The 18062-nt window shown below is 36.9% G+C and overlaps 1 protein-coding gene across 1 annotated transcript in view; it reads left to right on the forward strand.

Moving 5' to 3' along the window:
• KCNH8 (potassium voltage-gated channel subfamily H member 8) overlaps window positions 1–18062 on the forward strand; it is a 360674-nt gene that overhangs the window by 231024 nt on the left and 111588 nt on the right. The gene's annotated exons all lie outside the window — the stretch shown is intronic.

Here is an 18062-nt window from a genome sequence, read left to right on the forward strand (position 1 = left end):
AATAAGCTTTTGTAACAAGAGCTGCAATAATAATTCAGTGGCTTATGAGATGTAGAAAACTATTTCTCACTTAATGTTCTTGGGAGTGTATTGAAGGCTGGTAGAGAGAAGACGAGGAAGGTGGTTCTCTCACGTAGTCGTTTAAGAACTGAGACTGACAGTGGCTTTACCATCTTGAGGGGGTTGCTTTAAGTTCACTCTGTTCTCCATTCCAAGCAGCAGAAACAGAAAGCAAAGAGTGCGGAAAGGCAAATACGCATAATTTTAGGTGCAAAATGTAAAATCTGCATACAATACTTCCACCACAAGAGCCTCACATGTGACAAAACTAGTGGCAAAGGGGGTGAGAATTGTCTTCCAGATGCTAGTGCTAGTCTGTTACTCTGGATAAAAAGGAATATGAATTTTGGTGAACAGCTATCTTTTACTATTATTTTTTGCATGATAGACTACAGTTGCATTACAGGGCTTTTAGACTGAGAGAGAGAGAGAGAGAGAGAGAGAGAAGGAAAACAAGGTACTATTTTAAATATTAAAGGCAATTTCCCCCATCATTCAGCTTAAAGACAAGATGAGGTTAGGTGTGAGATAGGTCTTATTTCCTTTGCTTCTCCCATACAGTGGGGATTTTATTGATTTGAAGGTGATTTTAGTATTTCGAAGAAGTTACAACGTGACCACTGGATGTGGGGCAGCTGCTTCATCTGCTCCTTAACTTAAGATGCCACAATCTCTTTTAATGGTGAAGAGAAAGGTGATATAGTGGACTTGATGAGAGATGATGGGTTAGAATGACATACTTTCTGGGTGGCTAAAGCTCTTTTAGGTATAATTTGGACTGTATGTGAATTACTCTTTACTCACTGACTTCCCAACCTAATACCAACATAATATGCGGATCTTCTGCGTGCAAAATAAATAAATATGCTCTTTCTCCACATTCATTTATTAAGAGCTTTGCTCTCACATATTTTGAAAGCATTTCGAATCTTGTGTATTATAAGACACCAAGCCAGTTCTTCCCAAGTGGTGAGGCATATAGATAAGCAAATGTAAATAATTCACATGCTCATTAAAAGTACTGCCTAAAGGAAAAGAAGAATACTGAACAGTTACAGAGGGTGATATTTGATCAGATCAGCCCCCATCCTGGACATCTTTATTAAGATAATACAAATGAATCTTTATCAGAGATATATTTTCATAACAGATTGAAAATCCAAACTGACCATATGCATAAAAAGTCTGATAACAAGTGAAATATACAGAATGCATGGTCGATAGCAATCTTGAAGCACACTGAGAAACAGTTATGTTGGATCTCTCAAATAGCAAAGGAGACATTACTGCTTGTACTTAAAATACGTGTTCAGAGTAGCATCAGTACTGATGACCATTCAAATGCTAAAGAAGCAAACAGCATTAGCTTGAGTATAGAATTCATCAAAACCACCCCAAGTCAAGTGACACACTAGTGACAGCCAAATACCGCATTTGGAGTACTCACTTGTATGAGGAATGGCTCAGAAAACAACTTCTTGGAATAAAACCCTAGACCTCTAGTTTGTGGCAATGTTCAATCCTGAGTAAACTGAATTTTGTAGCACTTTCTGACTCTAGCCTGACAAAGACAATGTGGTTTTATCCATATTGCTAGAAAAACAGCAGTAAATCTATCTTAGTGTAATAAAAAGTTAATTTGAGGACAAGACCTTTCCAGAGTACATGAGTAGGTGCTTTTTTTAAAAAATTTTATTTATTTATTTGACAGAGAGAGACAGTGAGAGAGGGAACACAAGCAGGGGGAGTGGGACAGAGAGAAACAGGCTTCCCGCTGAGCAGGGAGCCCGATGGGGGCTTGATCCCAGATCCCAGAATGCTGGGATCATGATCTGAGCTCAGGTCATGATCCCTGAGCTGAAGGCGGACGCTTAACGCCTGAGCCACCCAGGCGCCCCTAAGCAGGTGATTTTTAACAAACAGATGTGTCTTTGTAAACTTTTAGTCATTCATCTTTACATCAATAACCACTGCCCTATAAATAGAAAATATGTAGAAATAAGTAATTAAGATATATAGAAAATATAATAAGTAGAAAGACATAGAATTGGTAAGTTTGAGAGTTATGTTTTGCTCTCTGTAGAATATCACTGAGAACACTATATTTTATTTATATAAACAGATACAGAAGCACCAGACATTATATTTTATTTGTATAAACAGATACAGGAACAGTTTCTTCCCTAGCCTCCAGAAATATCCTAAAATAAGTTTAAAGGATAAAGTTTGTAAGAACTAAAAAAACCCCCAACTTTTAATGTGAAATACAAACAAACAAAAATAACTAGCAATTTTGTTTCTTTTAAGGCTGTAGCTCTAATTGGTAACCCTTTGATATTGCACATTTCCAAAGGGAGATTAAACCTCCTAAAGCTCATCTTTCACCCTGACTCTGATAATAGGCGTATCTTGGTGTTAACTGGCTCTGGAATTCCCCCTGTCCCCTCTAGTACTGCCTTGCCTTGTTGAGTTCTAGATGTGGTTATTTGGATTCTATTTCTGCTTGCCTTGTGATTTCCCTTCTTCCTTTTGGTGATCCAGCTACCATGACGAATTCTTGGCTCTTAAATGCCTGGTGATATTGACTTGACTTGTCATTAAGCTTCTCTCTCTGCTCAAACAACCCTAAGGGAGAATTAATGAAACATAGATACTGTCTTACTTCCCAATTTTCCTTTTGATTTCAGCGACCTGGATTATCATACAACTAGAGCAAAGAACCACTCTGTGCCCCAGCTTTGTCATTATTGCTTGATCCTACTTGCATCTTACTGAAATCAGATAGGTGTGGCTTGACATTATTGATCTTTTTATGATTTTACTGTTCACAAAGACTAAAAATAGACTAAATTATAGAAACCACAAGTAGAAATGCAATTATGGCATAACACAAATACATGAACAATTTCTACTGATCACACTCATAAAAATAGCTATGAAATCATAATGTGCTAAAGTGAGAATCTATTTTTCTCTTAAGCATGGTTCCAATATTTCAAATACTGAATATTTTATTCCATTTAGGTTTTTTTTTAATATAACACTTCAGATTTGTGACTAATCAACTTTTGCATTAAAAGTCAAATATATTAGTCATATTTTAAATGCATTTGAGAATCCTTTGATAGAGCTTAAGCATATCCATTTCTGACTGTACAGAAAAGCTGATATCTGACAGATAGGCCATTGGAACAAAATGTAGAGACCAGAAACAAATCTATGCATATGTGATCACCTGATTTATGACAAGAGTGCCAGTAGAATACTTTACTTTGGGGAGAATGGTAGTGTTTTCTAAAATGGTGCTAGATCAATTGGATATCCACCTGGGAAAATACAAATCTTGACTCCTGCATCACACCATACACAGAATCACTCACAACAAAGGATTGTAGATAAAATGTTAAAGTCAAAAAGTAAAACTCCTAGAAGACATCATAGTAGAATATTTTAATGATCTTGGCATAGGCATAAATTACTTAAACAGAACACAACTCACAATCAGAATATATAATAATTCTTACAAATCAGTAAAAAAATAAAGGAGGAAAACATATTTTGTTAGGCGAAATTCTGAACTGACATTTCATGGAAGCAGGTATCCAACTATGCAATTAGTATGTGCTTGATATCATTTGGAAAATGAAAATAATTTCACCACCACCATTCTTAAGAATTAAAATAAATTAAGAGGCAAATTACCAAGGATTGTGGGAAGATATGGAACAACATGAAATTTCATACACTGTGTGTAGGAATGTAAATTAGTACAGTCTTTGTTAAACTCTTTGCCAGAATCTACTGAAGTAACATATATAATTATGACCCAGCAATTCTACTTGTAGAATCAACAGGCCTACCTATAACTGTACAAGAGAAGGTATAGTGTGTGTGTATGTATGTGTGTATTTCTAAGAGTATTAACTGTAATAGCCCAAATGGAAACAACCCAAATTTTCATCAACAATAAAATTAAGAAGTGAATTTCTGTATAATCATATAATGAAATATTATACAGCAATAAAAAAGTGAATGTGATACCAAATTGATGAAATCACATGCAATGTTAATGAAAGGATCCATACACAAGAGTACATACTATATGATCCATTTATATAAAGTTCCTAATTAAGTAAGCAAAATTAATCTATGGTAATCAGAACAACAGGGATCTTTTGGGACTTAATGACTACACAAGATCTTAAAAGAGGTTTCTGATGTTCTGGTCCTAGTTATATCTCTATCCGTTGGTGATGACAAAGATGGTCAACTGTGGGAAAATTAATCATGCTGTCCACTTAAGACCAGTGCATTTTGTAGTATATATTCAATTCTTGAATTAAAACATTTTTTTAGGAGAGGAGTTAAAATGGGAGTGTGGGGAGACTCTAAGCTTGCCCTGTCCCAGGAACACAGCTAGATAATTATCAAATCATTCTGAACACCCAAGAAATCAATCTGAGGACTGAGAGCACAAAACTGCAAGTCTTTAAGTAGAAAAGTAACCACCTTCTGGAAGGTAGAAGGTGCAGAGAGTTGATTTGGGGGAGATAAGAACTGCAGGTGCTGTGGAGGGACTACCACAAGGTATTGTAAGCAGGGGAGCACAAAAGTTTTAGAAGTATACCACCACCTGGGTAAAGGTGATCTAAGTGGGAGAAGAAGGGCAGAGACCCAGGAGTGGACATCGTGGTATGAGGATCCCTTGGGTCACAAGAAGAATGGGTGATGCCAACGTTCTGTACTGTTCCTGGGCCTATGANCAGGAATGCCAGCTGAGGGCAGTGAGCCTAGGTGCTGGATTTTTGGCTCCACTTTGCCATAAACCATGAAAAGCTGTTTGGTTGGCATCCAGTTTTCCGGGGATGGGCTGGCGAACAGCAAAAGTGAGGCAAGACCCTCACCAGAGTATAAGCATACATCCACATAATGTGAGTCCCTAAAATTTGGAGTTTTGAAACCCAGCTGTGCACCTGAGATAAAATACAGGAGCATGGTGCTGCCTGGCAGGCAGTAGGCTTGGATACAAACAGGATGAAGGCAGGGATCTGATGGAAGCTGGGGACACAAGAGGGGTGATTGTTTGCTCTTCTGTGAGGGCTTTCTGAAGAGTGGTGGGCACAAACTCTTAGCTCCAGGGGCAAGAGAGTGGGGCCACACTATTTTGTCCCCTGTCAGAAAGGACCAACCTCAGTGAGCTAAGCAGCACCATCAAGTGAAGACCGGAGCTGCTTACACCAAGCCCTACCCCCCTGTGCCCTGTAAGTGCATCTCCACCAAGACAAGTCTGCCTGAGAATCAGTGCAACAGGACCCTCTCCCAGAAGACCAGCACAAACTCCTTGCTCACACCAAGTCTACTGTCATAGAGAGCTGCAAATCTTCAGCTCTAAGGGGGAACAGGATCTAGCTTCCTTTTTACTATTTTTTTTTTTAAGATTTTATGTATTTATTTGACAGAGAGAGAGCACTAGTAGGGGGAGCAGCAGAGGGAGAGGGAGAAGCAGGCTCTGTGCTGAGTAGGGAGCCCGATGTGGGGCTCTATCCCAGGACCCTGGAATCACAACCCAGGCAAAGGCAGATGCTTAACCAACTGAGCCACCAAGATGCTCCTATTTTTATTTTTTAATTCCTTTTTATTTTTTTTATTTATTTTTATTTATATGTATTATATATATCTTTTTAATACACATATTTTTATTTTATTTTTATTTTTTGGGTCTAGTTTCTTTTAACAAACAGACCAAAACACATTTAGGAACTAGCTTTTCCTTCCCCCTACCTCTGGAAAAAATGACAAGACAAAGGAATTCACCCCAGAAGAAAGAAAAGAAGGTAGAAGTAACAGGCAGGGTTTTAATAAATATGGATATAAGTAAAATGTCTGAACTAGAATTTAAGACAACTATAAGGGTACTAGCTGGGCTTGAAAAAGCATAGAAGATAATAGAGAATCTCTTACTTCAGAGATAACAGAATTAAAATCCAGTGAGGCTAAAAGTAAAAATGCTATAACCAAGATACAAACCCAAATGGATACCATAACAGTGAGGATGGATGAAGCAGAAGAATAAATCAGTGATGAGGAAGATAAAATTATGGAAAATAAGGAAGCTGAAAAGTAGAGGGAATGACAGGTACTGGATTATGAAGGTAGACTTAGGGAACTCAGCAACTTATTAAAATGTAATAACATTAATATCATCGGAATCCCAGAAGATGAAGAGAGAGAAAAAGGGGCAGAAGGTTTATCTGAGCAAATTATAGCTGAAATTTTCCCTAATCTGGGGAAGAACACAGACATCAAAATCCAAGAAGCACAGAGAACTATTAAATTCAACAAAAGCCAAACATTGCCAAGGCACATCATAGTCAAATTCACAAAATACACAGACAAGGAAAGACCCCTGAAAGTAGCAAGGGAAAAAAAAGTCCTTAACCTACAAGGGAAGACAGATCAGGTTTGCGGCAGATCTGTCCACAGAATCTCGGCAGGCAAGAAGTGATGGCAGGATATATTCAGTGTGCTGAATGGGAAAAATATGCAGCCAAGAATACTCTATCCCTCAAGGCTGTCATTCAGAATAGAAGGAGAGATAAGAGTTTCCCAGGTAAACAAACACTGAAGGAGTTCATGACCACTAAACCAGGCCTTCGAGAAATATTAAGGGGGGACTTTCTCAGTGGGGGGTGGGGGGGAGAAAGACCAAATGCATCAAAGACTAAAAAGGAACAGAGAACATCACCAGAAACTCCAACTTTGTAGTTAACACAATGGCACTGAATTCATGTCTTTCAATAATCACTCTGAATGTAAATGGACTGAATGCTCCAATCAAAAGACACAGGGTATCAGAATGGATTAAAAAACAAGACCCATCTATATGCTACCTACAAAGGACTTATTTTAGACCTAAAGACACCTCCAAATTGAAAGTGAGAGGATGGAGAACCATCTATTATGCTAATCAACATCAAAAGAAAGCTGAGGTTGCAATCCTTATATCAGATAAACTAGATTTTAAAACAAAGCCTGTAATAAGAGTTGAAGAAGGGCATTATGTTATAATTAAGGGGTCTATCCATCAAGAAGATCTATCAATTATAAATATTTATACGCCCAACTTGGGAGTACCCAAATATGTAAATCAGTTAATAATAAACTTAAGGAAACTCATTAATAATAATGCAATAATAGGAGGGGACTTTAACACCCCACTTATGGCAATGGACAGATCATTGAAGCTGAGAATCATCAAGGAAACAATGACTTTGAATGACACACTGGCCAGATTAACTTAACAGATATATTCAGAACATTTCATCCTAAAGCAGCAGAATACACATTCTTTTCAAGTGCACATGGAACATTCTCCAGAATAGATGACATACTGGGTCACAATCAGCCCTCTCCAAGTACAAAAAGATTGATATCATACCATGCATATTTTCCAAACACAACACTATGAAACCTGAAGTTAACCACAAGAAAAAAATTGGAAAGACCACAAATACACGAAGATTAAAGAACATCCTACTAAAGAATAAATGGGTTAACCAGGAAATTAAAGAAGAAATAAAAACAAGTACATGGAAGCAAGTGAAAATGAAAACATGACAGTCCAAAACTTTTGGGATGCAGCAAAGACAGTCCTAAGAAGGAAGAATATTGCAAAACAGGCCTACTTCAAAAGTTAAGAAAAGTCTCAAATACACAACCTAATCTTATGCCTAAAGGAGCTAAAAAAGGAACAGAAAATAAAGCCTATAGCCAGTAGAAGGGAAATAATACAAACTAGAGAAAAATAAATGATACAGAAAAAAACAAACAAAAGTCAGTAGAACAGATCAATGAACTCAGGAGCTGGGTCTTTGAAATAATTTGTAAAATTGATAAACTCCTAGCCAGACTTATCAAAAAGAAAAGAGAAAGGTCCCAAATAAATAAAATCACAAATGAAAGAGGAAAGATCACACCAACACCACAGAAATACAAATAATCATAAGAGAATGTTATGAAAAATTATATGTCAACAAACTGGGCAATCTGGAGGAAATGGACAAATTCCTAGAAACATACAAACTACCAAAACTGAAACAAAAAGAAATAGAAAATTTGAAGAGACCTATAACCAGCAAAGAAATTGAATCAGTAATCAAAAATCTTCCAACAAACAAAAGTCCCGGTCTGGATGGCTTGCGAGAGGAATTCCACCAGACATTTAAGGAAGAGTTAATACCTATCCTTCTCAAGTTGTTCCAAAAATAGAAATGGAAAGAAAACTTCCAAACTCCTTCTATGAGGTCAGGATTACCTTGATTCCAAAACCAGACAAAGAACCCACTAAAAAGAATTACAGGCTAAAATCCCTGATGAACATGTGTACAAATATTCTGAACAAGATTCTAACAAATCAAATCCAACAGTACATTAAAAGAATTATTCACCATTATCAAGTGAGATTTATTCCTGGGCTGCAGGGGTGGTTCAATATTTGCAAATCAATCAACATGATACACCACATTAATAAAAGAAAGGATAAGAACCATGTGATCCTCTCAATAGATGCAGAAAAAGCATTTGAAAAAATACAGCATTGATTTTAGATAAAAATATACCTCAGCATCATAAAGGCCATATACAAAAGACCCACAGCTAATATCATCCTCAATGGGGAAAACTAAGAGACTTTCCTCTATGCTCAGGCACAAGACAGTGATGTCCACTCTCACTATTACTATTTAACATAGTGCTAGAAGTCTAAGCCTCAGTCATCAGACAAGAAAAAAGAAATAAAAGGTATCCAAATCAGCAAGGAAAAAATCAAACTTCCATTCTTTGCAGACGATATAATACTCTATGTAGAAAACCCAAAAGACTCCATGAAAAAATTGTTCAAACTGATACATGAATTCAGCAAAGTCGCAGGATATAAAATCAATGTATAGAAATCTGTTGCATTTCTATACACCAGTAATGAAGTAGCAGAAAAACAAATCGAGGAATCAACCCCATTTACAACTGCAACAAAAACCGTGAGATACCTAGGGAAAAACCTAACCAAAGAGGTAAAAGATCTGTACTCTGAAAACTATAGAACACTTATGAAAGAAATTTAAGAGGACACAACAAAATGGAAAAACATTTCCATGCTCATGGATTGGAAGAAGAAACATTGTTAAAATGTCTATACTATCCCAAGCAATTTACACATTTCATGCAATCCCTATCAAAATACCACCAGCATTTTTCACAGAGCTAGAACAAACTATCCTAAAATTTGTATGGAGCCACAAAAGACCCCAAGTAGCCAAAGCAATCCTGAAAAAGAAAAGCAAAGAGGGAGGCATCACGAATCTGGATTTCAAGTTACATTACAAAGCTGTAGTCATCAAGACAGTATGGTACTGGCATAAAAACAGACACAGAGATCAATGGAAGAGAATAGAAAACCCAGGAATGGACCCACAGCTATGGTCAACTAATCATTGACAAAGCGGGAAAGAATCCCCAGTGGAAAGAAGTGTCTTCAACAAATGGTGTTGGGAAAACTGGACAGTGACAAGCAGAAAAATGAAGCTGGACCACTTTATTACAACATGCACAAAAATAAAGTCAAAATGAATGAAAGACCTACATGTGAGACAGGAAACCATCAAAATCCTAGAGGAGAACACAGGCAGCAACCTCTTTGACATTAGCCATAGCTCCTTCTTACTAGGTACATCTCCACAGGCAAGGGAAACCAAAGCAAAAAATGAACTGTTGGTGCTTCATCAAGATAGAAAGCTTCTGCACAGCAAAGGAAACAATCAACAAAGCTAAAAGGCAGCCTAAGGAATGGGAGATGACATACTGCAAATGACAGATCTGATAAAGGGTTAGTATCCAAAATGTATTAAGAACTTACCAAACACAAACCCAAAAAACAAATAATCCAGTTAAGAAATGGGCAGAAGACGTGAACAGATATTTTCCCAAAGAAGATACCCAGATCACTAACAGACATGAAAAGACGCTCACCATCACTTATCATCAAGGAAATACAAATCAAAACCACAATGAGATACCACCTCACACCTATCAGAACAGTTAAAATTAACAGCACAAGGAACAACAGGTGTTGGCAAGGATGCAGAAAAAGGAGAACCCTTTTGAACTGTTGATGGGAATGCAAATTAGTGCAGCCAATCTGGAGAACAGCATGGAAGTTCCTCAAAAAGTTAGAAATAGAACTACTGTACAATTCAACAATGGCACTCCTAGGTATTTACCCAAAGGATACAAAAATACAGATTCAAAGGGGTACATTCACCCTGATATTTATAGCAGCATTATCAATGATAACCAAACTATGGAAAGAACCCAACTATCCATCAAATGATGAATGGATAAAGCAGATGTAGTATATATACACAATGGAATATTACTCAGCCATCAAAAAGAATGAAATCTTGCCATTTGCAATGATGTGGATAGAGCTAGAGTGTATTATGCTAAGTGAAATAAGTCAGAGAAGGATAAATACCATATGACCTTATTCATATGTGAAATTTAAGAAACAAAACATGAACATATGGGTCAGGCTGGAGGAGAGAGGAAAAAAATGCAAGAAACTCTTAAAGATAGAGAACAAACAGGATTGATGGGGGATGAGCTAGATGGGTGATGGGTATTAAAGAGGACAGTTGTTCTGATGAGCACCGGGTGTTATATGTAAGTGAGGAATCACTGAATATGTATGTGTCAGGATGGGCTGTGGTAACAAGTAACCTCAAAATCTCAGTGGGCTATAACACAAAAGTTTATGTCTCCCTCATGTTATGTGTCCATTGTGGATCAGCTGTGAGTTCTGCCCACAGTAGTCAGTCAGTCATGCTGACAGAGACTCCATCTTGCACATGTTCCCATAATCATCAAGGCATGGAGAAAAAAAATTTGAGGAATTGCACACTAGCTCTCAAAATTTTGCCCAGGGTGTTCCAGGCTACTTCTGCTTTCATAATTTTAGCCAAAGTGAGACATGCAATCTCTTCGGGTGGTGGGGAAATATAATAATAAAATATAATCCTACCAGGAGGTAGAGAGACAGGAATATTTGGTAAACAGCAATAAAAACTGCCATATATACTAAGGGTACTATTTTCCTCAAATATGAAAATGATCATGAAAGTCCTAATTAAAATGTAATAACTATAAAAGACCTTATTTAATCTAAAATTTTTTTCTCTATGGGGTGCCTGGGTGGCGCAGTCGTTAAGCGTCTGCCTTCGGCTCAGGGCGTGATCCCAGTGATCTGGGATCGAGCCCCACATCAGGCTTCTCCGCTAGGAGCCTGCTTCTTCCTCTCCCACTCCCCCTGCTTGTGTTCCCTCTCTTGCTGGCTGTCTCTCTGTCAAATAAATAAATAAATAAATAAATAAATAAATAAATAAAATCTTTAAAAAAATAAAAAATAAATAAAATTTTTCTCTCTAATGAGGATAAAGGTGTTGGATTTCACTTTGGGGCAAACATTAATTGTATCAATACATTTTATATCTATCTCAGTTTTCATCAATTGTAAGTTTTATTACTTGGATAAATAATATTTACTTCATATGAAATTAATAGTCTTGAGCATTTAGGGTTTTTAAAATATTTCATGAGTGGATATTTATAGATATGACAGTCCTTATATTTTCTATTGTACTTAAATTTGGAAAGTTTACCACCTGGTAAGTGTAACTACAGACAGAATAAGTATGCCAAAGGGGTTTCTATAATTAAGTGGCATATGCATGAATCATGGCCTTTCAGTAGGTTTATGTTTAATCATTAAATTATTTTTATTAAAAATGACCTGGTAATTCCAAAGTTCAATGTCTAATTTAGAGTTACATACCACTGAAACAAAGTACAATAATTTTTAGGGAGCCAAAATTGGTAGGTTTTACACATGCCAATGTGCATGTTAAGCAGAAGACTTTTTACATGGAAAACTTATACAATAAAATGAAAGCAATGTAGGAAGTCAATATAATAAAATAATTAGTTTATAAACAGTAGGTGGGGGGTTTAATACAGATACATTGGGAGTGTGTGCTGTCTCTCTTGACTTGCCAGCATATTCACAGATGGGACTTACTTATGCACCAAAAGTATCATCTGACATCAGATAATAAAATCAGAGTCTGTGGCTACCAGACAAGGCATCCTGTTTTGCACGCCTTGTCCATCTTTAAGTGCCAAGGGCCCTGCGTGGGGCAAAGAGCACAACAGGTCATCCATAGGGTTATTTTTATAGAGCTTACGGATGTTGCAAAGCTGAAAGGGATAGCTACACTTTAACCCTTTCAGTAAGCAATAAGAGCAGTCATTTGGGAGAAGTCTGTATGAAAAATGTTAGGAGATTTAGGTTGGCAAAAGTTTACTTCAAGTTACAGTGACTTTTGGGTCCCTTCCCTTCTACGTGGGTCCATGTGATGTTGATATCGAGGGTTCAAATCCAATGTAGGGGTCCACCATGATAATGCAGGCCACATTGGTACAAAAGAGAAGTCAGTACCAGCATCAAACACCCCTTGATGTACCTGCCTGCCTTCTTCTTCAAGCAACTGCTCCTAAATGGTATTCTCAGAGTCTGCCTTTTCTTTATCAGAGATCTCTCATTTAGAGTAAGCAAGAGGAACAAATGCTGACAAGATGAGCAAGGATGGAGTGGTATGAAAATCTCATGCACTAACATGGACCATCAATTACATTCTTAGGATTGTTAGTCCCTCAAACTTCTTCATTAATTAGCTCTCGGTTATTCATCTTCCCATACCTTCTAGCTCAATTTGCTGTGACTTCACACTGTGTTCAGAATGCCTCACAAGCAATGAAGAAAGAAGGGATATCTTTAGAATATGAGTCGGCAGCTGGTTTAGCTAAATATCCTTCCACCCACACTGTACTACATTGATTAATTTTTAAAGAAATGGCTAAATGAAGATATTAATTATTTGTATGGGGTGCATATGCTTGTGTGCACACCATTATATTTTAATTTACTTTTTAACAAGTAAGCCAGTATGATTTTTAAATTATTTCCCATCTGGCTTACATACTAATAAAGAAAAAATCTATTAATTTTTGTGCCATATCGAATTCACCCTTTTTTTCTTTTACTTTCTAATTATATAGTTCTCGAAGAAATCAAACTAGAAAAAATGGATTTAACCTTCCTGCTTTTTAGTCCACATACATAGCTGTTTAGTATGGGAGTGAAATGAAATACTTATTTTTGGAGGTCTTAACTATGAAAACAACATGTACAGAGTTCTCTCTCTATTGTTTGTCTTTATTTTAATCATGCTTATGTAAAACTGAAATAAAGCAAGGCAAATTGATTATCTGGAAAATAACTAAGTGCCATATGAATTGTCAAAGAATTTAATTGTATTTTGCCTCATTTTGGTCATGTATATTATGACCAATTTTTTGGAAATTCTATAAACCACATAGAGGACGTCTGATGATTCTCTATTGTCCTGCTTATTTAATCATCACACATGATACCAGCACCATGTGTTACAAGAGATTATTTATGTACATACAAACACGTGAGACAAAGAAGTTTTGAGGCAGTAAATTCTTATAAATTAATTTATTATGGTTTTTAGAATACTTTTCCTGGTTCGAACTGTGCGTGTGTGTGTGTGTGTGTGTATTTATGGACAATTGTGCATGTTGATGATAAACAGAATTAATGAGAAAAATACATAGAGAATTTTGGATAATAGTGAGTATGTTTTCATGTATTTTTCAACATACGTCAAAAAACATTATACTTACGCATTCCGGATGTCTGAGAATAGAAACCATACTGTTGCCTTTCAGGTTAAGTGTGGACTGTCTGGAGGAGACCACAGTCTTACTGTAATGTTAGAATGAGTCACTGGTTTAGTTGCCAAAGATGCAAAAGCTTTAAAGGAAGTGAGGCAAGCCCTGGGGGAGCGCTGCCGCAGCCAATGTTTGTAAGTTCCACTTCGCTGCGGGGGAAGTCTCTTTTCTTCCTTCTCACCATCTTATTTTATTCTGTGCTTCTCTCATTCTTAGAGAACTTGTGTAGCCATCTCTGCCCTTCCATTTAAGGCGATATTTACAAGCATCGAGTTCTCTTGGTTCTCAAACACCGATACCACATTCTTATCAGTGGGGAGAAATACAACTATTTCTAAATAGAAATACAACTATTCTCTGTTGTCCCCAGACAGAACCAAAGGCCGTTCGTTCCCTTACATTCAATTCTGTGGCTCCTATGTCACTTCTATGACGTTTTTTGACCTGGGTGGTGCTGATGCTGTGTTTGATCCAAGGTCTACGAACAGAGATGCGTTTCCCTGGACCAACCTATCGTTATTCCCTCTAAAATATATTGGGAAGTGTGGTCATCTTGAAGATAATGGAAAGAAAATGGGATCAAGTGTTAATAGATGTCCTGTCCTCTGTTGCTTACTCTCTTCGTGGCTTTAAACAAGGTCTTTTCTTTTTAAATCCCCTGAGTCATTGGTAAAATAGTACGCCTGAGAGAGTTGGTATTGTCACACAAACTCATGAATGTGAGAAAGTTTTTGTAAATCACAATACACCAGAATTATGTCTATTTTTATGCATATGACAAAAGTAGGTTTCTTAGAAATAAGCTTTCCAAAAATAATACTAATCATGGAATAAACCTACAGTTTTGCACAACAATAGGACCATCATCCTGGAAATCTTAGAATATAATATATATTTAGTTTTGTCTCCCTGAAAATAAACCTAAAGTATTCATGTATTTCAAACATAGATTTGTATCCATAGATTTTAAAAAATCACTTTTATATTCTTTAACTGTTATCACTATTTGTGTATAAAACTCTTATAATTACTTCTTTTTAAAACCTAAAATTAGCATATCTTCTGTTCACCCAATTAACTCAAATGAGTAACAAATTATTTTATAAAAGCATTCTAAACTGATAGTCTGTAATGACTCATCCAAGAAAATGTCTTTTCTATTCAGAAGTCTGCACCTCTTTTATTTTTTAGTCAAACACATAATTTACTACATAGCTTTAAAAATGTTTGCTGCCTCAATCAACCAAAGGCCAATCATTTTATTCATTCCTCCATTCATGGGAGTGCCCCAGGAATGCGGATGGTGGCAGGGGATTTTCTGTGAAATTTCTGGTAGAAACATGATCAGTTAATAAATACGCAAGCAATTTGTCCCTCCAATGTTTTTTTTTTTTCCTTTTTTCAAAATTCTACTTAGTTAACGTATTGTGTAATATTGGCTTCAGGAGTAGAATTTAGTGATTCTGCCCCTCCAATCTTATAATGAACTTGCAGACTTATGGTATTGGATTCTGTCCTTCCAAACTTATAGTGAATTTGCCTGTGTTATGGAAACCTCAGATCACTGGAAGGGCTTGGTAAACAACTCTGGATTTCTCACTCATGAGATGAAAACCTAAATGCCTATTCTGAGCTTTCTTTTGGAAAGCAGGAAGTTGAAATCCCTGCTTTATTTCAAGAGCTGGTGGCCTGATGTGTTAAACTGGCTTGCTAATAAAGAAATACATGAGCCCAGAGAGTTAAGAGAAAGAGTGAGAAGTTCACATGCCACCTTAACAGCCTGTTGGCATTCTACTGTGTTCTGTCCCTTCTTGACGGCCATGCTTCAATGATGTGTTGCTCCTTTGCCATGGTAGCACTTTTACTCTGCAGTAGACATCACCTTGGGATTGTTTTCATCTTTTGCGAATGGTTTAGCCACTGCTTCTTCCTTTCAGTTCTCAATATTAGCAATAGAACTATTTCAATATTTTTATTTTTTGCAAAAATGTGACTTTCAATAATGGCATTTGAAAAAGTTGGATCATTCACCGTAGACTAGAAAAGTTATCTTTTTCTTTTTAAGTCACCTAGAACTTGCTTCCAGACTTGGGAGGTTACTTACTGGCCTCTGTGAGGTACCAAAACCACAGCACTGAATTGGAAATTAGGAGACCTGGATTTGGGTCTTGCTCTTCGCTAACTAGCTGAGGAGTTTAATCCTATGCTTCAGTTTCATCCCTGTGTGACCCTGGACAAGTCATTTCAGTTCCTTTGTGCCTCAGTTTCCTCACCTGTAAAAGAAGATAATAAAAGCGTCTACCTCTTAGCATTATTGTAAGGAGTCCATGAGATTATAAAGGGCCCAGAACAGCACCAGGCTCATGCTAACAACATGTGTGGTATCTATAATAATGTAATAGTAATCTGTCTTGTCATAGTTCCTGTATTATCTTTCTTCACAAGGCTATGATGAGAACCAAATGACAGAATACATGTTGTATTCATTTTTGTAGTGCCTCACAGCCAATTGTCACTTAGCAGCTTAAAACAACAGTTATCGATTATCTCATTTTCTATAGGTCAAAAGCCTAGGTCTGGCCTAGCATGATGCTCTGCTCAGAGCCTCATAAGACTGAAATCTGGGTACCAAGTAAGGTGTGTTTCTTTCTGGAGCCTGAGATCCTCTTGCAAACTCATGTGGCTGTTGGAAGAATTCATTTCTTTAGGATGGAAGTCCCCATTTCTTGCTAGATGCCAGCAAAGGGCTACTCTCAGCAACTGGAGACTGCCCGCCCCTCCCTGCCACGTGGCCCTTTCCACATTTGGCTGTTGCTTTCTTTCGGGCCAGGAAGAATGTGTTTCATTGGCTTCCAATCCCTTGCCACCAGCTGAAGAAAACTTGCTTGTACAGGGCTTACCTGATCAAGTCAGGCCACCCAGGTGAATCTCCCATTAGCCATATCTTACAACATGATCATGGCATGATATCTTAACATGCTCGCAGGTTCCACCCCCACTTAAGGGGAGGAAATCATATGAGAGTGAGGGTCATCTTTGAATTCTGCCTACCACAAATGTGAACATAAAGTGAAAAGTTAAAATGATATACCAGCTGCACATTATTATAGGTCCTATAACTGCCATCGTCATGCTGATCATCATATCAAATTTTTATCCTCATACAACACTATTCTACTTATTTTCAAAGGTTTAAATTAACTGTAAAGAGTATTCCAATTCATTCGATAACCATGCAGCTCAGAGCTTTGCATTTGCTTCATAACTCCCCCAATTCCTATTCTCTTTGACTGGCATATTTACTTCCCACATTCCCTCCCTTGATCCTTGAGTCAATGACTCACAGCACTCCCAAGAACAAAGTTCTGTGAGAAGTATGTTCTATTGAGTTCACTAGTCCATAAAATCTCAACCATTATCTCCTTTACATGTATGCAGCAATCCTGAAATTCCCTATGGCCTGGTTGTGCTCAACTCTAAAACAAACTAAAGAAAAGGTAATCTTTTCCAGTGCTTTAATGATATTTAACCCAGGGTCTAGTATAACAGACTCCAAGATGTTTATTCATAGACAGCAGGAGTGAGCCTAAGATGATCCTGTGGTCTGGCTGTCATTTCACCAGTGCTCATGAGGGCCTCATATTGTAAAAAGCTCATAAATAATAAAATAGAATATAAATTAAAAGTAAATATAAAGTAGAATATAAAATAAAAATATAATAAAAGAATGATGTAGGGAAATGGGGAAACTTAACCTAGAAATCCAAACAAGAATCTTCCAGTATTTTGTTAATATAAGTACCTTTAGGGCAGAGACGAATTCTATGCCCACACAGAGATTAGTAAAACTTTGTTCATGAAATAAAGTATAATTTTATTTAAAAAAGAATACAGACTAGAAATTATATCTGTGTTCAAAACCATCTTTGCCACTGTTGACATTTTGATCATGGATGTGTTACTTTTTCCTCATTAAGACTTTGTTTTTGCCTCTTTAACTTGGAGGTAATACTGTCTACTTAAGACCATGTTCTGTGGAGTAAGTGAAATGACCTACGCTAAGTTCTTAGGACAATACCCAGTACGGAGTGAACATTTAGTAACTGATGAGTATTGTTATTGTTATTTTTATTCAT

The sequence above is a fragment of the Ursus maritimus genome, unplaced genomic scaffold, assembly GCF_017311325.1.
Source record: "Ursus maritimus isolate PB19 unplaced genomic scaffold, ASM1731132v1 scaffold_20, whole genome shotgun sequence".
NCBI lineage: Eukaryota > Metazoa > Chordata > Mammalia > Carnivora > Ursidae > Ursus > Ursus maritimus.